The sequence below is a fragment of the Podarcis bocagei genome, assembly GCF_964188305.1.
Source record: "Podarcis bocagei genome assembly, chromosome: 5".
Lineage (NCBI taxonomy): Eukaryota > Metazoa > Chordata > Lepidosauria > Squamata > Lacertidae > Podarcis > Podarcis bocagei.
Window position 1 is genome coordinate 11,357,095 of NC_138129.1, and position 19,809 is coordinate 11,376,903.

A 19,809-nucleotide genomic window follows, 5' to 3' on the forward strand; every position below is an offset into this window, starting at 1 on the left:
TCAAGTGCAGACAAAATGTGACAGGCAAAGCTGCTGGGGGAGAACTGGCTTACCAGTTGCTTGCTGAATAGAATAGGCGGAGGAAGCAGTCTGTGTTTTAAACAATTCCCTCCTTGGAATTCAGTGAGTCGAGCATTCAGTTCTGGAGTGCGATTTTGATGATGTAGCATTTAAAGGACTATAGTGTCACAGCAGGCAGACTGGAGGTTTACTGTTCCACCCTACTGGCTTCTGAAACATTTGGGTTCAATTTTCTAGAAAACACTAAATGCAAAGGCAGACAAGACATTTGTTTTCTAACAGCCTGGTCTGTTTACTTGTGGCTTCGGAAATTCCACTTGTGTGTTGTTTTTCTCATGTGAAGTCGATATATCAGAATTCTGCTAATTTTTGTGGTAGTGTAATTCAAACTAGGTTTCAATGCCACTTTCCTGCCTGTAAGCTCTATGTACTGCGAGGAAAGTTTGCCTCTTTCCAAAAATTGCAGGTGTATGTATCACTATGGTCTTCAGGAACAATTCGGTTACTTGTTTTATTCCTATCTGCAAACTGTTAACTAAGATAACTGGACTGATAACCGAATCATCTCACATCAGATGAAAATGCTGCTATTTCGTCCCGCACCGCTAGAAATAGGAAAATCAAGACCTGGAGGATCCAATGCATTTCTAGTATCAGTTGTTGTTTAGTTGTTTAGTCGTGTCCGACTCTTCGTGACCCCATGGACCAGAGTACGCCAGGCACTCCTGTCTTCCACTGCCTCACGCAGTTTGGTCAGACTCATGTTTGTAGCTTTGATGACACTGTCCAACCATCTTGTCCTCTGTCGTCCCCTTCTCCTTGTGCCCTCCATTTTTCCCAACTTCAGTATTATGGGAGACGGCCTCTTAGCTCGATTGGTGACATCAACAGCTGCAAAATACCGCATTTTTCGCTCTATAAGATACACCAGACGACAAGACGCACCTAGTTTTTGCAGGAAGAAAACAAGAAAAAAAATATTCTGAATCTCAGAAGCCAGAACAGCAAGAGGGATCGCTGCGCAGTGAAAGCAGCAATCCCTCTTGCTGTTCTGGCTTCTGGGATAGCTGCGCACCCTGCATTCGCTCCATAAGACGCACACACATTTCCCCTTACTTTTTAGGAGGGGAAAAGTGAGTCTTACAGAGCAAGAAATATGGTAGTTGCTGTTGGGATTTGCAGCTGTGCTATCACCACCTATACTTGTGGCAATGGCTAAGATTTCCAAGGAAGGAGCCTGGCGTCCGCGTCCCAGGATGCCTTTGAATGATGGGGATATGGCCAGGCAAAACAGATAAAGTTGGCTATCCTTGCATTTTGCAGTTTCTTTTCTTTTTGCTGCAATTGATAATGTTGTTACTGATGATGGCGATTCCTTTCTGTAGCCGTTTTCAGTGTACAAAGTGCATGGCGACTCTTGCTTCGTTTACCCTCACGACAACCCTGTGAATGAGGCTGCTATTATTCCCCTTTAACAAGCTGTTCTTTTGTTTCTGCCCTTTCCTGTTGCCTGCCCATCTGTCCTGAGTAGCAGGGCCACAAATAAAGAAGCAAGGAGGAGCACTGGAATCCCCAGCCAGTGAATGACAACCTGAAAAAGAGAAAAGGGAGGGGGGGAAATAAAAATAAAAACTGAAGTGGCGGGCCACCCAGCCTGAGTAATTTATATAATAGACTCACATCATGTAGTGAATGGCCTGTGATGGCTTTAAGTTTACAGTTCTCTGGCAGGGGAGGTCAAGGAGGTTCTGCCAAATAATGGGAAGGGCTATTCATTTGATTATCTATTTGGAGGTATCTGTTTTTGGGTGGGGGTGGGATTTTAACTGTTTCAGCTCAGCTGCAGACTTTTGTGTATCATCAGCAAGAATGGTTGATGTTTATGCTAACCTATGATCATCAGAGGCAAGCTGTAGCCTGGCATCTTGATGTCCCCTGACTACTGGTTATAAAGTGAGCAAATTGGTTAGGAAACTCTCAGTGGATTGTCCAAAAAGAGAACAATATTTCGTCTTTGTAATCAGTAGCAAGCATTTAACTTTGGGTGTTGGTTGAATTGGTAGCTCTTAGAGCTTGTAAATGTTACAAATGTTTGGTTGGATCCCTGGTCAGTGGTTCTACAAATGCAGGATATTCTGGTGGTGGCTGCAGAATTTGGTCCCTTGAGAACCTTTTACTATATACTGTAATTTAAAACTAGGTTGCTATGTCTTAGAATGACAGATATGTGGAACATGTCTGTGGAATTGGCCAACTGTTGTGTCCAGCAAAACAATATGTCCTTTTCTGACATCCTGCTGTCTCTCCTTTGCTGGAAAATGTTAAGTTATGGGGGGGGATGTTCAGTTCAGAATAAAGAAAATGAACAATTTTGTGCCAACTGATATGTACTTATTGATCATTACTAATCTTATGCTAAACAAGGTGATAGTTAGGCCTATAGTTCAGAATTTCCTCACCCCTTAGGGACGCATCCCCAATACAATGGTGTTTAGGTACCCCTTAAATCAACATTAACTTAAGACTACTCTAGTGGTTATTCTTTTTTTCCCCTTTCTATCAATGCTTGGTTATAGGTGAGGTGGGGATTCTTGCCTACATTGGTTATCCTGATTTCAAAACGAACAGATACAATAGGTATCAGGGAGTTGTGAGGTAGCAGTTGTCTATATTAGCAAAGAGACTAAAGTGCTTTAAGGAATACTGAGGAGCTGGCTTCTTTCCAGACCCCTGACACCTGCTCCCATGAAGGTGATTCCAGGCCAAGACACCACAGAAAAGTTTATACGATGTTAGTATTTTATGGATAGCTGCATGAAGAGAAATGCTTAAGGGTCTTGGAAAGCAACAAAAAGAGAACATTCATGCCAGGACATGCTTGCAGCTAAGTGTTGTTGATTGTAGAGGCTGTTGCAATCCTCCTTAAAAGGAGGTATTGGTTGTGAGTTATACTGGGGAGACACGTGACAGTCCTTGCATGTGAAGATTGGGAGCCTATTTGGGCCACAGACTACACCACTTGGTGTGCGTTCACAGCCAGAGGATGATAATGTTCTGAAGTACCGAATCCTCTTCTATTGTGACACACAAGGAAAAGTTTAGCCCAGAGCGATTTAGTGTTTATGCGCATGCACGAGCGCGAGCACCAAAACCCAGAAGTAACCTGTTCTGGTCCTTCCGTGTTCGGCGCTGTGCGCAACCCGAAATAGTGTAACTTGAAGCGTCTGTAACCCGAGGTAACACTGTATATGTGTGCTACCATTCTGCAGGCAAGTCTGCAGATTGTGGTATTGGGCATATGACTTCGTAAGATCTCAGCTTGCAGTTTAAACATAAAGTAGGTTTCTAGCTCTTGTGGCTTTGAAGATATGCACAAAAGTGCATTGGACAATGCCTGCTAAAATGGCACAACTCGGAGGGATGGCACTTTGTACCCTTCATAGATAGATTTCCCCCCCCTTCCCCCGCAAAGCTGAAATAATTTGTAACAAGTAGTAAAAAATGAAAGTTATGCAAAATAAGCAGAACTATGCAACATATGATTTTCATAATCATATGCAGAATTTAGCTTTTATTGGCAAGAATTTTTAATTTTTAAAGCATGGAGTTAACATAGTCCTGCCTGCTGTCTGATTGCACCTTCAAATCCTATGTTTGTCTGAGAAGAGAAAGGTACGCAAAAGGGAGCTGCAGCAGTTATGCCTTCAGCACATACAGCACTAGTTGTGTTGTGTTTATGAGTTGTGTTTAGAGGAGATAAAAGTGGTGCTTGTTGGCAGCTTTCAGAAAAAGAAGAAAGAACTAGTTTTCTTCCTCCAGGGTCAGTTTAATGTCGTTTCCCTTAGTGATTGTAATAAAATGGTGTTCTCTATAGAAAAGAATCATTTGTCTTCTTCCCTATGAAGCGTCTTTGGTTTTCTGAAAGCCACCACAGTTGAAATCTTTCAGGAAAAAAGCTCATCCATGGAGGCCATTGTGGTCTAACCTGTTAACTTTCCCCCTTGCTTTTAAGAACAATTGCTAGTCTGTATGCTTTAGGCTGCTTCCTTTCTGCCCTTCTATCCAAAGGAAAGTTTACTCTCAGGGTGAAAAAACAGTTTCTGGAAAGACGTGGCATTTGGGGTTCTTTTATATCAATATTGTCTTTATTATTTATTCTTTTTTGAATTAAAGAACAATCTATCCATTTAGTACTAAAATAATACCACCCCCAAAATTAATAAATCCAGTGCAGGCAATTGGAGGTCCAGCGCCGAAAGCCTTCTGGCAGTTCCCTCACTGCGAGAAGCAAAGCTACAGGGAACCAGGCAGAGGGCCTTCTCAGTAGTGGCCCCTGTGGTGGGACATCCCATCAGATGTCAAGGCAATAAGCAACTATCTTACTTATAAAAGACATCTGAAGGCAGCCCTGTTTAGGGAAGTTTTTAATGTTTAATGCTGCATTGTGTTTCTAATATTCGGTTGGGAGCTGCCCAGAGTGGCTGGGGACACCCAGCTGATGGGCAGGATATAAATAATAAATTATTATTATTATTTCAGTCTTTTTTGATCAAGGTTTTTAAAAATATATTTTGCTTTGTTCAGTTATTGAAGGATGAATAGACTCCAGACTGCACCTGGGAGTTGCTAGGAATGGTTTTTTTCCTCACCCCACCCAGCCACTTCTGTTACGCACACTTGGATTCTTCAGAGATTAGGGGCAAAGCACCCTGAGGTGAACTGTGTCCAGAGCAAGGTCAGACATGTCAGTGAAGCTGGGAATTTCAGGGGGCTTGGTCTGTAATTATTAGGAAGATGTGAGCGATGTGCCGTTTTCTTGCAAGCTGCGTGATAACTGGCTGCTCTTGGCCTGTTTGAGAATGACTGCAACTGGAGGAATGACTACAGCTGAGCGCGTCGAAGCAGACATTTCCTCTGCTGGACATTGTTACTGTTGAATCAAGGATTTCTGGACTTTCAAAGTTGGAGGAAGAATTCTGCAGTAGTTGGTAGGGTTGGGCCAACAACACATTTGGGCGCATTCTACCACTTGCTTTTGGTAATCAGAACCATGCTTCCCCATCTTAGAGAAGGGATGTGAAACAGTTTGTAAAAGAGGAGAAGAGGGAACACGTTCCTGTTGCCAAGGCGACCTCTGCTCCTTTGCATTGGGATGCACATCCTCTTCCAAGTAATGCAATTCAGAGGAGTGACATCAGTTGCGCATCTGAATGCAGCTGATGTTCCTTCACCCAGTGTTCCTTTCGGTGGAATTCCCATCTTGATGTGTATCAGGGCAAGAGATTGAATTTACCACTCTGGGTAGTGATAGGCTGGGAAACATAGTTTGCAGATGAGAAGGAAAACATGTGCTAGAGAGTGGAAGGTTGGGGGTCTTCCCCCCCAAGCATTTTCAGGTCTCCTGATTGGCAGCTTTCACAGAAAAAGTTGAGCCTCAGGAAAATGCTGGAAAGAACTACCAGAGATGGTGCATTTTATTGTATATATTGATGATTTTCTAGGAGAGATAAATTTTTTAAAGTGCATTCTTGCCTGTGACCTGGCTTTCTGCATTGCTTCCTTTTGAAAAACCATGTGAAGGCGGATCCATGCTGAGTGGCGAACCCAACAACCATCTTAGGTGAGAAGAATGTTTGAACTGCAGTCATCAGTATGTCTGGATTGTCTTGCCAAAGTGGGACCATGTAGTCATCTATCACTGCTTCCAGTATAAGCTGCAAAATCAAACTTGACAAAGAGTTTTGTCAAGCATGTGTCCCTCTGTTTCAGAAGCATGCCTTAGATGGTTGGAAGTTATTCTATATGGTGAATTTTCATAGTAAATCTGAACGTTTGTTGGCATGGTTCTGATTGTTTGAGCAGCCACCTGTACAACTTTAAAAGAGAAGGCTGGCTGATCTCAGATCCTAGCAGAAAATGTGCCTAATTAAAGGCAATTTATTAACACAAGTCTCTTGATATAGAAATGTCTGCCTTTTTCTGCAACATATATGCATATAGCAGCTTGTATGCCTGGTCAAGTCAAATGAAATCTCTGACTTTTTGCTTTACGCGATATTCACCTCTGAGTCACAGTCTGGGAGTGTTGTAAGACATAGAAGTCAGCCCAAGAACTGACTGAATGCAGCTGAACAGTCCCATTTATAGTGACCCCCTAGGTCAGTGGTTTTCTTGAATGATGGCTTTTCTGGAATGATGGTCAGGGGTGCCATGGGCAACACTGGCCTCTGTCCCTCTTTCCTTCCTTCCCTCCTCTGATTCCCTCTTGTGTCTGCTTCACAAAGGCATGCACAGCTGTTTATTGAAACAGCCCTGGCTATAAGCTCTGCAGGCGAATGGTGCCTCTGGGACTCACCTCTCTTTCTGGTGGGGTGGGCAGCTCAGAGACCAGGGAGGGCAGCTGTGGCTGCCTGGAGGACTTCCAAGGAGAGGGGAGAGGAGGCTGAGGGAACACTCCACAAGGGAGGGTGTTTGAAAAAGGGTAAGAGGCTGCCAGCCTTTCAGGCAAGGGGTGACATAACTAGGCTCCTGAGCCCCACAGGGGTGCCACGGAGAGAATGTAGTTAGTGAAGGGAGCCATGGACTCAAAATGGTTGAAAACCGGACTTCACAGACCACAGCATATGGCTGCACCACTCAGGGCAAGGATGAAGAAGCTGGCCCTCCATGTGTTTCTAGAGTTCAGTTCCCATCCTTACTCATTGGCCCTGTTGGCTGGGGCTGCTGAGATTTGGAGTCCAGCAACATTGGGCAGGTTTGTTGGCTGAAGCAGAGGTTCCTCACCCTTGACTTTGGGCTTGTGCTTTGTCAGTCTCCGGACAAAACTGACAGTCCTGGGAGTATTCAGAATTCTGAATGTACAAATTGTGATGGTTATTGGGAAGGAGGCAGTCTCTTGTTCCAATGAATGAAGGGCCCAAGCTGTTCATTTAAAAACGTTCAGAAATATGCATGTTCTGTAATACATTGAGCATACAGAATTGAGGATTCCTGGGCACATATTGTGGTATGTTTTTGGCAGGGAGCTCACACAGAACTGCCAAAGCGGTCAGTCTGTGCCAGGTGATTCAGGTTCAGATAAATATGTAACAATATTGAGCTTTCCTAGAAAGGGGAAAGAGGCTTGCCCTTTCAAAGTCTTCGCACATTGTCTCCAATTGCAAACACAGACTCAAGACTGCAAACATAGATCTGTTCTCCAGCTTCATCATTGCCTTGCTGTTATTGCTGCAAAACTGTTTGCTGCTTAATCTCCCTTCAGTCCCTCACAAAGGCTGCACCCACCCAGGCTCAGTACGAACTCTAGTCCTGGCCAGGATCCAGCCTGCCTTTTCAGGCCTTTGTGTAACTGTATGCACTGCCAGTGAACCTGGGTTTCAAATTCTTCCTGAAAACACACCACAAACCTTTGTTTGCCTCCGTCTCCAGCCCAATTTCTGTGTTGCAGTCAGAGGCAGCAGGAAAATGATGATTTGTAACTCATGTGCTTTTGAAATCTTGCGGTGAATCTTGTTTTAAGCAAATCTGGTTGTTGCTTAAGTTGCTTAAGTTTCATTATTACTTCACTGTTGCTAGATCAGGGAGAGGGCCTCTCCTGTGGTTATTCTGTACCTTCAGGGTTTGTATTCTGCCTTTCCATTTTAGCAACAAAGTACCCCAGGTGTCGTAACATCAAGGGTGGAAAAACTAGTCAGGGCAATATTTGTTGTTGTTGTTTAGTTGTTTAGTCGTGTCCGACTCTTCGTGACCCCATGGACCAGAGCATGCCAGGCACTCCTGTCTTCCACTGCCTCCCGCAGTTTGGTCAAACTCATGCTGGCAGCTTCGAGAACACTGTCCAACCATCACCTCCTCTGTCGTCCCCTTCTCCTTGTGCCCTCCATCTTTCCCAACATCAGGGTCTTTTCCAGGGAGTCTTCTCTTCTCATGAGGTGGCCAAAGTATTGGAGCCTCAGCTTCATAATCTGTCCTTCCAGTGAGCACTCAGGGCTGATTTTCTTCAGAATGGATAGGTTTGATCTTCTTGCAGTCCATGGGACTCTTAATATAGCCATCTTTAGCCAGTGGTGGAAGGCATGATTTGGCTGCACTGATATCATTGCCCCTGGTGACCCTGATTCCTTGATGCTAGCAAACTTAATAAAAGCCACGGACAACGAGACAACATCTATGTATATAATTTTGCCCATTACTGTACTCCCCTTCTGATTATGACAAAAGTGACTAAATGTTGGGCGCTAGCAATGATGTATATAGAAGGTAATGGTCCGTTAGCAAGATTCTCTCAATTTGGAGGTCACTGAAAATAGTTTTACCAAAAGTGTCAACTCCCCCTCTGAATCACTTACGGACTCCCTGTTAAAGACCATGTTCATGGAAGACAATCTTACTCTGCTACGAGTGATCGCCAAAGAAATCATATTAAACCTAGCTTGGTTGGATTTTTGCTTCCTTCGCTGATGGTTTTTCATTTGCAAATTGGTGATGGGCTCATGTGTGTAGGCATGCCTGAACCAACCTTGGGTGTTTAACAGGAGGCCAGCTGTTTTATAGGGGTATCATGGGTAAGTTCGAGATTTGATAGTTACACGCGCGCGCGCGCGCGCGCACACACACACACACACACAGGGTAGGGAGGGAGAAAGACAGGTTTGCTGCATGAAAACTGTTTTTGCCAGGGAATTGTACCAGCTTGTGCCTTAAGCTGCTAATCTAATTGAGATGATGATACTTGCTGTGAGTGGACTCATGTCACATTGCCTAGAAAGTTAGTGAGGGTTGCAAGCAAGGCAGCCTGGGGAATTGATTTTATCTCACTTTCAACCTGCCATTCTTTCCTAGTGCCTCCTTACTTCCAAGATATTTCAGATGTTTGAAGTTTTTCACAAATACTTCCAGTGGCACATATGCACTGAGCAGCCTCTCCTGCTTTGCGCGCGCGCGCGCGCGCACACACACACACACACACACAAACACACACAGTGTGTTCCTTGGAGCTAATTAGTTCACAAAGAGCCACTTCCATTATTTGTTCAGCAAGCAGCTTTTGAAATTCCAATCACCACCTAGTTTATCAGATCAGAGGCTGATAAGGAAATGCAGTCAGCCATTGCTTCCCCCCACCACATCCCCTCGCTATTAAATGACACATTTCCCTCCCAGCGCTTTTTCAGAAGCCGCACCTTTCCTCCAGGCCCTGCCTTTGTTCTTCCTGAAGGAATCTCCTTATCTGGGTTCAGGCCAAGGGCTGGGGATGACAAAAGCAGGAGCCCTTCTGCTAGATTTTGAGCTGTATTTGGTGTCTTGGAATGCTTTCCACAAGATGAGAGAAACCTGCACATGCAGAATAGCTCCATGCGCTAGATCACAGTTCTTCAACCTTGGGGGTCCCAAATGTTGTTGGACTTGTTAACGGAAAAATCTGAGGGCTCTCTTGGACAAAAAGTAAAGACACCAACCAGGATAACTTGGAGCAAAACAGCAGCCTGTAGGCTTGGCCTTTATTGATCTGTTGCAACAGGGTGTTTCCCTCACTAGCAAGAGAGAGGAAAGACCCAGAACAATGGGCTGCAAGACCTTATAAAAACTTTTGAAATTCCCCTCCTCTAGGTCAAGCCCACCCCCAGAAACATCATGCATACATTACAGAAAGGAGGGGTTGACATCATGCATACATTACAGAAGGGGTTGACATCATGCATACATTACAGAAAGGAGGGGTTGACGGAGGAGTTGTGGTGGTAACCTTAGTGTCCTGTCACCTGGCTGGTTCCTCCTTTCCCCCTCCCCATGAGTACTTTCCAGGTGACAATGGGGAGTTTGCAGTTTCCTGCCCCCAGAGGGAAAATCTGATCATTGTCCTTTGTTTCAGCCTGTGGTGAATCCACTGTTCTTTGTGATTTTTGATTGTCTTCTGTCTGGGATTATCAGGGTTGACATAGCAACTGGGCAGGGCTCCTGTGGATGTGCTGGTATGCTGAAGAGATTATGGCTGACCAGAAACCAAGCCACCCTCCTTTGATATTAAAATAAAAATGGAACAGTGCAAATCCGATGTATGGTTGATTTTCTATGAATTCATAAGAGAAATGTGGCGTATGTAGTGTGTGAGTGTGAGTGTGTGTGAAGTTTGTACAAACAGAATGATTGGGGTGGGGGGGTTCCTGCTACAGTTCCCCCCTTCGGAGATAAGATTGCAAAGGTGGCTACTTTGCAATCCTTTTCTCCGCACAATTTAAGGTGGTAAATAATAACCTGGTATTCTCCGTCCCAGATGTGTGTGTCCATGTGAACCTGAAAGGGACTTGGGTATCATGCTACTTTAAGGATATTTGCATAGAAATATAATGGTGTAACAGTGCACATAGTTAGACATAGGATATCACGTAAATTAATAATTTGTTGCTCAGTTACTTGTGGTATTCTAGCACCTTGGAAGAAATATTTTCTCAATAGTGATCTATGCTTTACATTTAGGCAGGAAGGTCCACTAATGACTGAAAAGTGCAGTTTGCTTCCCCCCCCCCCGCCATTTTTGTGTTCTCAGGTGTCAAGCTAGCTGTTTTGTGGTCTCACACCGACAGTGCTACAGCAACACATCCTGTCTGTTGAATCCCCTCAGGGCTTTCATTTAACCATGTCGCCTGGCATTCACCATAGCTGGCACAGGTTTGGGCATCTCGTGAGGGAGAGGTCTTCGCCTTGGCCTTTAGCTATGGGATTTTATTATAGGCTGTGGTCTTGGGCTCATGAGAAGTTGCTCACTTGCACTTAAAGGACCAAAAAGCTAATTGCAGCCTGGATACACTTGCCCAATTCAAACTGAGTCCAATTTGAATTTATCTTGCCCCATGGTTCTCAAGTCTTCAAACCAATCTGTTAAAAGAAAACCATTCTTAACAAGGGCAGTTGTCCAAATAAGTCAATTTAAGTCTATAAGGGATCATTCCTGCTAAACCAAAGCATATCCACCTTCATGTTTCTTAGAAGCTTCTCCTTGGTAAAGCAAGTTTTAGCACATTTTAAAATGGATAGGGAAAGTTGGCAGAGTGCCAGGTGGAACAATGAAATGTGGTTATAAATTGAGCTAAACATTGGACTACACAATAGTGTGAGCTATTAGAAAGTATAAAATGCATGAGAATTCTCCATTGGTGTGTAAGCAATAAGACATTAAACATAAAAATTACACACAAAAATACCCCCCTTGTGGAAATAACACACTGTCAGACACATTTCAACATTCCTACATAATAACACTTAATACAAAACAAACTAATTAAATATCAGTTGCATATCTTGACACAATTGTGGTCTTTTACGCATGTATCTTTTGAATCCTGGAGCACAGAGGCTTGAGGTTCAAGTGAAAAGATGTCCTTGCAAGTCAACTCCACCCCCCTTTGTCAGGCCCACTCCCCTGGCAGTCTATATCCTTTGAAAGAGATAGCTGTGGGCACTTGAAAACTCTGGTGTCTTGTGATGACGGAAGAACTGAGTTGAGGGGTTGTTGCTGCTTTTCATCATTGCACATCTGTATAGGTGATATCCTGTAAGGGGCAGGGTTTTGGGGCTTAAAGACAGTTAGAAAAGGGAGGGGGCAAAAGGCAAAAAGGATGTCCTTCGGTTTCTGTTGGAAGCTGCAAATAATAAAAATCTTAGCGAATTAAGCGTTTCATTCATTCCAATATTATTATCACATTTTCCTATAACTACTGTTATTATCTGCCAAATTCGTTTGCTTTCCTTCACTTTGGAGAGAAAGAGAACTGTAAAAAATACAAAGGTTAAGAAATGCAAAAGAAAGCAAAAAATTAGATTACCAGTCAGATGGAAACAAACTTGACACAAAGACATCAGATTTAGAAAAGAATTATTATTATATATATTATCAAAACCACACAGATTACTACTAGACTGAAAAAAAATGGGAAAACCATGGGGGAAAACTTTAAATTCACCATGTGCTATTTGATAAAAGAACTTCATGAAACTGACTTTCAACATGTGATGAACATGTCCCCAAAGTAAAACACACACACACAAAATGACCTATGAGGAACCAAATAAATAAATGCTAAAACACACAATTAATAAGTAACCTGAAGTAATCTGTTTTGGCATTCTAACATCCCAAATGAAAATAAAATAGTGTTTCTTGATGTGACAACATCAACTGTAATGTTAATACGGGAAATGAGTTAATACCAAGAAAAATGAATGGCAATTTAAAGTTGTGCAGGTACCTTGCACTAGCCAAAATGACAGAATTAATAAGAAATGCTCAGGCAAAAAGGTAAACAAATACCATTCACCAAACAATGTTTGGTTGTGCTTCGATTAACTTCATAGACATCATGGAGAAACAGATTAAATAAATGAAAACAGATTATTTGTAACTTTAAAAAAAGTGTCAAAGCCATAAAGAGATGGAAGTCAGGGATTCAGACTTGTTTCACAGAACAGAAAGAAAGTTGCTGTGGGAGGAAAAAGGGACAAACACTTTGTTATCGGGGTTCACATATCCTGTTAAAAGGGAAAATTATTTCATGTGAGAAGCCTGTCAGGAAATGCTGTTCCTAAAATTCCCATTGAGGGGGGAATGCTTTGATATTTACCTGTGAAAAGAATTTGGCATGTTAAGATTTGGAACTTGGAAAGCTCTTGACTTTTGATGGGCTAGTTGTTGCTTTGTTTTGTTTTGTTTTGTTTTGTTTTGTTTTGTTTTTTTAGCCTTTTGTCTTAAGTAGCCCCTGGAGCAAAGACAGATTAAGGGTGATTTCCCTCAATGGTTCCTCAATGGTTCCGAGTTTTCTTTTACATTTGGAAGAAACCTCCTCTCCCCCCTTACAGTTCCCCCCTTCCTCTCTCTCTCTTCTTTAGCTGATCTAGCCTCTGTGCATGTGCAGAGTTCATGTCTCAGCAAACCTTTTATACTATTGAAAATGTTGCATCCTTTGGCTAAATTACCATTTGAATAAGGGAAGGGAAGGGTAAGGAGTAGATTTTGAAAACAGGGTTTGATTTTAAACCAAAAAGAGAAACTCAGCAATTTAAGTATTCACCAAAGCTAGCAATTTCAGCCCAAGCAAACTGAGACTGCTTCCTTTATGTACAGGAAAGGGCTAATATCCCTCTGGCCATTCGCGGAACAATCAACCGCTCTCTTATTTATGAGTAAAAATGACCAGGGTTAGAATTCATAGGTTTTTTTTTATTTTTATTTTTTAACATTCTCAGCCATTTCAGCCTTACCATTTGCAAACACTGTAATCACTCAAATGCTTGATATTACCAGTTGGGCTTCACCTCTCACCTTTTAAAACTAAAGAGCAAAGCTAGGCTGAATTTCAACTCCATTACCACACCAGAATTTAAGAATTACCCTCCAATGCTTGCAGACACATGGTCTTCCACACAGCCACAAATTGGGAGAGTTGAAAGGGACCCTGGGGTCATCTAGTCCAACCCTCCAAAATATAGGGTTCACAGCAAGATTTCGCAGCAAGATTTGTACTACCAAAGAGGCATACACATTTAAGTACAGATTTACAGCTGGGAAAGGAAACATCTATACTCCTGAGAGGATCTCTTATAAAGCACAGTTAAAGCAGCCCTAGATTTGATTTTTTTTTAAAGGGAATACACAAGTGTTGCCCCCTCCCCTCTTTGCAGTTTCCTTTAAAGGAAGCTTACTCGGGAGTAAACTTACCTAGCACAGAAGTAAGAAGGGAGAAACCAACTGAAAGAGGCAGAGTGAAACAAGGGGGAGGGGGGGCATTTTCTAACAAAAGAGGCCATGAAGTCTTATAGAGACTGGTATCAGGAGCCTTACAATAACTCTTCTGTCCAACCAAATCAAAGTTAAAACTGGACTCAAATATATTTTCTTAGAATGAACACCATACTTTTATAGGCATACGCTTAATGAAATACATACACTGCATTTTAGCTTGAGAGAGCAGTTGTGCTCAACTAGGCTTTTGCAGCAGAAACATTAGGTTAACTTCTCCTTCTCACAAACTCAAAAGTTACAACAAACATCATTTGCCATTAGACTTAGAATCACCCTCCTCACTTAAAACTAGAAGAAAGAGGTGGGGTAATCCCCCTTTCAGAACACAAGTAGCACGTATACAGGATTTCACCACTTGGGAGGGAAACTCTCTTTTAGAGCCTCTCTCAAATAACAAACATTTGCACACTCCATTCTCCATTTTGTTTTGTTTTAAGATTGATAAGGCGCAACATGGCTTCCTTAGATTTAAGATTTTTGAAGCAAGCTTGCAATTTAAAACTATGTGCATTTTAGAACATGGGCTGTTATTATATCTACTGCCTTCTGTGCACCATTAAGTTTACAGTTCCACGTTCCAGCTCTAGGCTACAGTTTAACAACACAAACTTGACCATTTTTGCCCCTTTATTTTATTTCTATTTTTTCTCTAATTGGAGATGACAAGCTGGAGGGGCATATTAGAATCCTCTCTGGGGCAAAAAGGCTTCATGGAAGCTTTGTTGCCAGGAGGAGTCCAGCTAGGGTGTTTAGTGAGCTCCCATTCTCTCATATGTTATTATTGGGCTTTATTTTATTTTTTTTCGTTAACAAAGTACGCTAAAGACAGAAAGAGTGGAAACACACACACAAGGGAGGAAAGGCAATGGGAAAGAAAGGGTGAACAGAAAAAAAATCCTTTCAGTACTCAAAGTACCCTTGACTAACACAATTCCTACTTATCTATAAACCACGAATTAATTTCTGAAAATCTCAAACCTGAACCTGAAACAAAACCACGGGTCCCTCTGCCCGGAAACTCAAACCACAGGTCTCTCAGCCCGGACTTCCTTTACCTCAGCGCTGTTCACAAGACTAATCCTAGTGTGGGGCCCCAATTTGTGAACCGCCCCTTCTACCCTCCACAACAGCCTCCTGCCTAGCCTTTGAGACTAAGTTTGGGCTCCCTACTGGACGCCTGCGCTGTGCAGTGCCAGATTGGGGGTCCGAGAAAACAAAGTTTTGAAAGGGGAGCAAACGACCTTGCGTTCTCACATACCCGGGTCATCCCTAACAAAGGTCGCCAGGCAGGAGGGGCAGCTTCATTTGCAGAGTTAGGGTAGGTGGAGAGTAAGAGAATACTTGAAAGACTCCTCTGGACGACTCCGAGAGAGGGATATCAGAGAAACAGTAAAAGAGCCACGCTTTCCCGGACTCAATTCCAAGACGGAAAACGGGGGAGAAAAGAGATAGAGAGATTAAGATGTTCCTGGACGACCCCGGGGGGGAACATCGGAAAACAGCAAAAGGTACCACAATTTCCCCGGCCACACACCGTGTAAGAAATTGAGGGGAGAGAAAGAGAAAGGTTTTGGCGTACCCAGACGACTCCGAGAGGTATGCGCCACACAGTAAAGTTCCGCGATCTCCCTGGCCACTTTCCGAAGGGGAGAATCGGGTTAGAAAAGGGTAAAGTTAGAGCGCACCCGGCCGACTCCGAGGGGCTACGCCAGAAATGAAAGAAGGAAAGTCTGGCTGTCGTGGGGTCGTTACTTTTCCACCCCCCTCCCAATGCATTTACTTCAAACCATACTCACGTTCGAAGATGTCCCCCGCAAATCCCAGGATCCTTTTCTTTTTAGCCGGCTTGACCTCGCCTTTGCTCCCCTGGTTGAGCTTTTGGTGACGATTGATTACCGCCCGCAAAGAGGAGGCAGGGAGAGGAAGAAGGATCCCTGGGCTAAGGTTGCCCAGTGGCGCCCGATCCCCTCTATCTCCCCTCTCACCTTTACAGGAGAACCAAGTGTCCCTGAGTCGCGGTCGCCAACTGTTAACGGAAAAATCTGAGGGCTCTCTTGGACAAAAAGTAAAGACACCAACCAGGATAACTTGGAGCAAAACAGCAGCCTGTAGGCTTGGCCTTTATTGATCTGTTGCAACAGGGTGTTTCCCTCACTAGCAAGAGAGAGGAAAGACCCAGAACAATGGGCTGCAAGACCTTATAAAAACTTTTGAAATTCCCCTCCTCTAGGTCAAGCCCACCCCCAGAAACATCATGCATACATTACAGAAAGGAGGGGTTGACATCATGCATACATTACAGAAGGGGTTGACATCATGCATACATTACAGAAAGGAGGGGTTGACGGAGGAGTTGTGGTGGTAACCTTAGTGTCCTGTCACCTGGCTGGTTCCTCCTTTCCCCCTCCCCATGAGTACTTTCCAGGTGACAATGGGGAGTTTGCAGTTTCCTGCCCCCAGAGGGAAAATCTGATCATTGTCCTTTGTTTCAGCCTGTGGTGAATCCACTGTTCTTTGTGATTTTTGATTGTCTTCTGTCTGGGATTATCAGGGTTGACATAGCAACTGGGCAGGGCTCCTGTGGATGTGCTGGTATGCTGAAGAGATTATGGCTGACCAGAAACCAAGCCACCCTCCTTTGATATTAAAATAAAAATGGAACAGTGCAAATCCGATGTATGGTTGATTTTCTATGAATTCATAAGAGAAATGTGGCGTATGTAGTGTGTGAGTGTGAGTGTGTGTGAAGTTTGTACAAACAGAATGATTGGGGTGGGGGGGTTCCTGCTACAGACTACAGTTCCCATCATCCTCAGCTACTTCAGCCAGTGGTCAGGAATCCTGGGAGTTTTAGTCCCAACATAATCTTGGGACCCAAGGTTGAAGAAGACTGTGCTTAGACGTATTGCAGACTACTGTATTTTAATACTTTGTTGGAAGCCGCCCAGAGTGGCTGGGGAAACCCAGCCAGATGGGTGGGGTATAAATAATAAATTATTATTATTATTATTAATGTGATATGTTATGGCCACTAGGCAAGGGATTTTTTTTGTTGCTCTCAAAAGCAGCATATAGCTGCATTCAATAAATACAATAACTATTATGCAGCAGCTGCAGCCTAGAATGAGATGGACAGGACTAAAATATCATATATTACAAGCATTCACCTGAGAGAGATCTTACAGTGCTCTCCATTCCCATTGTTCTTCCCTAATTTGAGGGTATTAAAAATAATAATCTTATTTTCTTACTTTTATATCCTGCCTTCTGCTATTGAATGCATAGCAACTTATAGGCAGTTGCTTATCCAGGCACTAGCTAGCTAAACGCAAACCACCTTAGCTTAATCATGGTGGTGACCTCACGTGCCTTCAGACTGTACCCTGGGTAGACAACGTATAACCTGTCTGCTAGTTGCAACCCGCCCAACCCAATTTGGTAGTCTGATAAAGAATTCACGTTTCCAACTTTGGCAGCTGGGGGTAGCTGTGTGATGCTGAGCATTAGTCTGCTCATCGACGTCAAACTCCACAGGTTTATGTTGTGATAATTGCATTTTGCCAAATAGTCTGGGCTTGCTGTTAAAAGTTGCAGTCTCTCCCACCACAACTCTCTTAAGAAGAAAATGGAGTGATTGCACATCTGGACCAATATCTCTTCTACACCAGCTGCTTGTGCATGAGGGTCAGGCAGCCAGTTTTTCATTTTATTTGAATTTATGAGCTTACATGAGTGGTAATTATGGGTTGATGAAAGCCTGTCTCTTTATACCTTTCGGTAGGCAGTTGTCAGATAACGTGAACTTAAATGTATGCTTTGGCTGCAATCGTAGAGTAGAATAGAATCATAGAGTTGGAATATACCACAAGGGCCATCGAGTCCAACCCCCTGCCAAGCAGGAAACACCATCAGAGCACTCCTGACATATGGTTGTCAAGCCTCTGCTTAAAGACCTCCAAAGCAGGAGACTCCACCACACTCCTTGGCAGCAAATTCCACTGTCGAACAGCTCTTACTGTCAGGAAGTTCTTCCTAATTTTTAGGTGGAATCTTCTTTCTTGTAGCTTGGATCCATTGCTCCGTGTCTGCTTCTCTGGAGCAGCAGAAAACAACCTTTCTCCCTCCTCTATATGACATCCTTTTATATATTTGAACATGGCTATCATATCACCCCTTAACCTCCTCTTCTCCAGGCTAAACACGCCCAGCTCCCTTAGCCGTTCCTCATAAGGCATCGTTTCCAGGCCTTTGACCATTTTGGTTGCCCTCCTCTGGACACGTTCCAGTTTGTCAGTGTCCTCCTTGAACTGTGGTGCCCAGAACTGGACACAGAACTCCAGGTGAGGTCTGACCAGAGCAGAATACAGTGGCACTATTACTTCCCTTGATCTAGATGCTATACTCCTATTGATGCAGTCCAGAATTGCATTGGCTTTTTTAGCTGCCGCGTCACACTGTTGGCTCATGTCAGGTTTGTGGTCAACCAAGACTCCTAGATCCTTTTCACATGTACTGCTCTCTAGATCCTTTTCACATGTACTGCTTTCACATCCTGCTCCCTCAGACTCTGTACATGCTCAGAGAGCAGCAGTTCCTAACAGGAGCCACACACAGTCCACCCCTCTCTCCATGCACCACTGTGCAAGGGGACACAACTTGCCATACCAGCTTGTTTCATTGCAACCAGACAATATATTTAAAGCCAAAGCATTTCTGCGTCTTGCATGCACGGGACGAACCAGTATCATATCCACTACCAGACCCTACATCCCTGCACCTGTTTCTTGTTATAGAGTATCCTTGTTATAAGAATTTTAAGGTCTTAGATATATAATAAATGTTCATAAATGTACCAACCAAGCACAAACATAGATATGTGGACCACATGTCTGGAGCAGCACAGGAAGACCATCGCGAAACCATTTTGACTCCCAAACTGACCAAATGTTTTCTCTGCAAGGAGGGAGGGCAGGAATTGGGTAATCACCATTTCAAAGGAATGGGCAGACTACCAGGAAAGGCGGTCAGATAAGGCATTATCAGATAACCTGGCAGACAGGAAAAACAACAACATTCAAATTTCTGTTGTAGACCACCTTTTCTGTGATGTAGGTACGATGTTTGTGGGGGGTGGTCTTGGGTTACACCCCTTCTGTGATGTATGTATGATGTATGGAGGGGTGGTCTTGAGCTCCAGGGTAGGGAATTAAAAATGTCTATATAAGGGTGGGCACACCTTTGTTCTGGGTCCTCCTCCTTTCCTGTGTGTGAGAGAAGCACCCTGTCGCATCAGTTCAATAAAGTTCAGGCTTACGAGCTGCTTTGCTTCTCAATATTCTCTGGTTGGCCTCTGTTATTTTCTCTGACCGATGGAGAAACTGCAAAGGACTCTATAAGGGCTCTTGTGTTCCCCATAAGGGAATAAGAGCAGATTTTTGTTTATTCGATCCTGCCAGCCTGGAACTGGGGCAAGAGCAATTTACTGAACATCCTATGTAAAATGCATAAGGGCTTCTCGAAGTACACCCTCTAGTAGACTCTTGAAGTGCATTGCATAGCCCCAGTGGAGTGCTCTGCCATGGCGCATGGTGGGACTGGTGGTCTTTGGTTTTGCTTGACTCCTATCTGGAACCACTCCATACAGCCTGTTCTCCGTACGTGCACACAAGCACAATGAGAGCACGATTGTGCCCATAGAGCAGTTTCTCCTGCGTGGGCCTCCCTGAATGGGCAAGAGCCACTTGTATGTGTTCGTTTTGGAGATTGGAATGTTTTCTGTGCTCATGCAGTGCTATTTGCTTTAATGTAGGTGATGCAGGACACGTTGGGCCGCAGGCTTTGTGTCCTTGGAAACTCAAGAGGCTCTGCATGAAACTCCAGTTGTAAGAGAATAGTGCGTGGTGCTGGTTCACCTTATACAATTTGGCCAAAATTGCTGGAGCAAAGAATTTTGTAAACGTTGCAAGTGAAGCATGTGAAGTAAACGTATGTTA

General features: G+C 43.6%; 1 protein-coding gene and 1 long non-coding RNA gene across 2 annotated transcripts in view; one reads left to right on the forward strand and one right to left on the reverse strand.

Annotated features, from left to right (window-relative positions):
- LAMA5 (laminin subunit alpha 5) overlaps nt 1-19,809 on the forward strand; it is a 228,883-nt gene that overhangs the window by 14,253 nt on the left and 194,821 nt on the right. The gene's annotated exons all lie outside the window — the stretch shown is intronic.
- On the reverse strand, nt 1,817-3,135 carry LOC308587226. Its single transcript, XR_014008295.1, has 2 exons — nt 2,413-3,135; nt 1,817-2,197 (listed from the first exon to the last, which is right to left on the reverse strand). It is a non-coding gene; the product is annotated as an uncharacterized lncRNA (long non-coding RNA).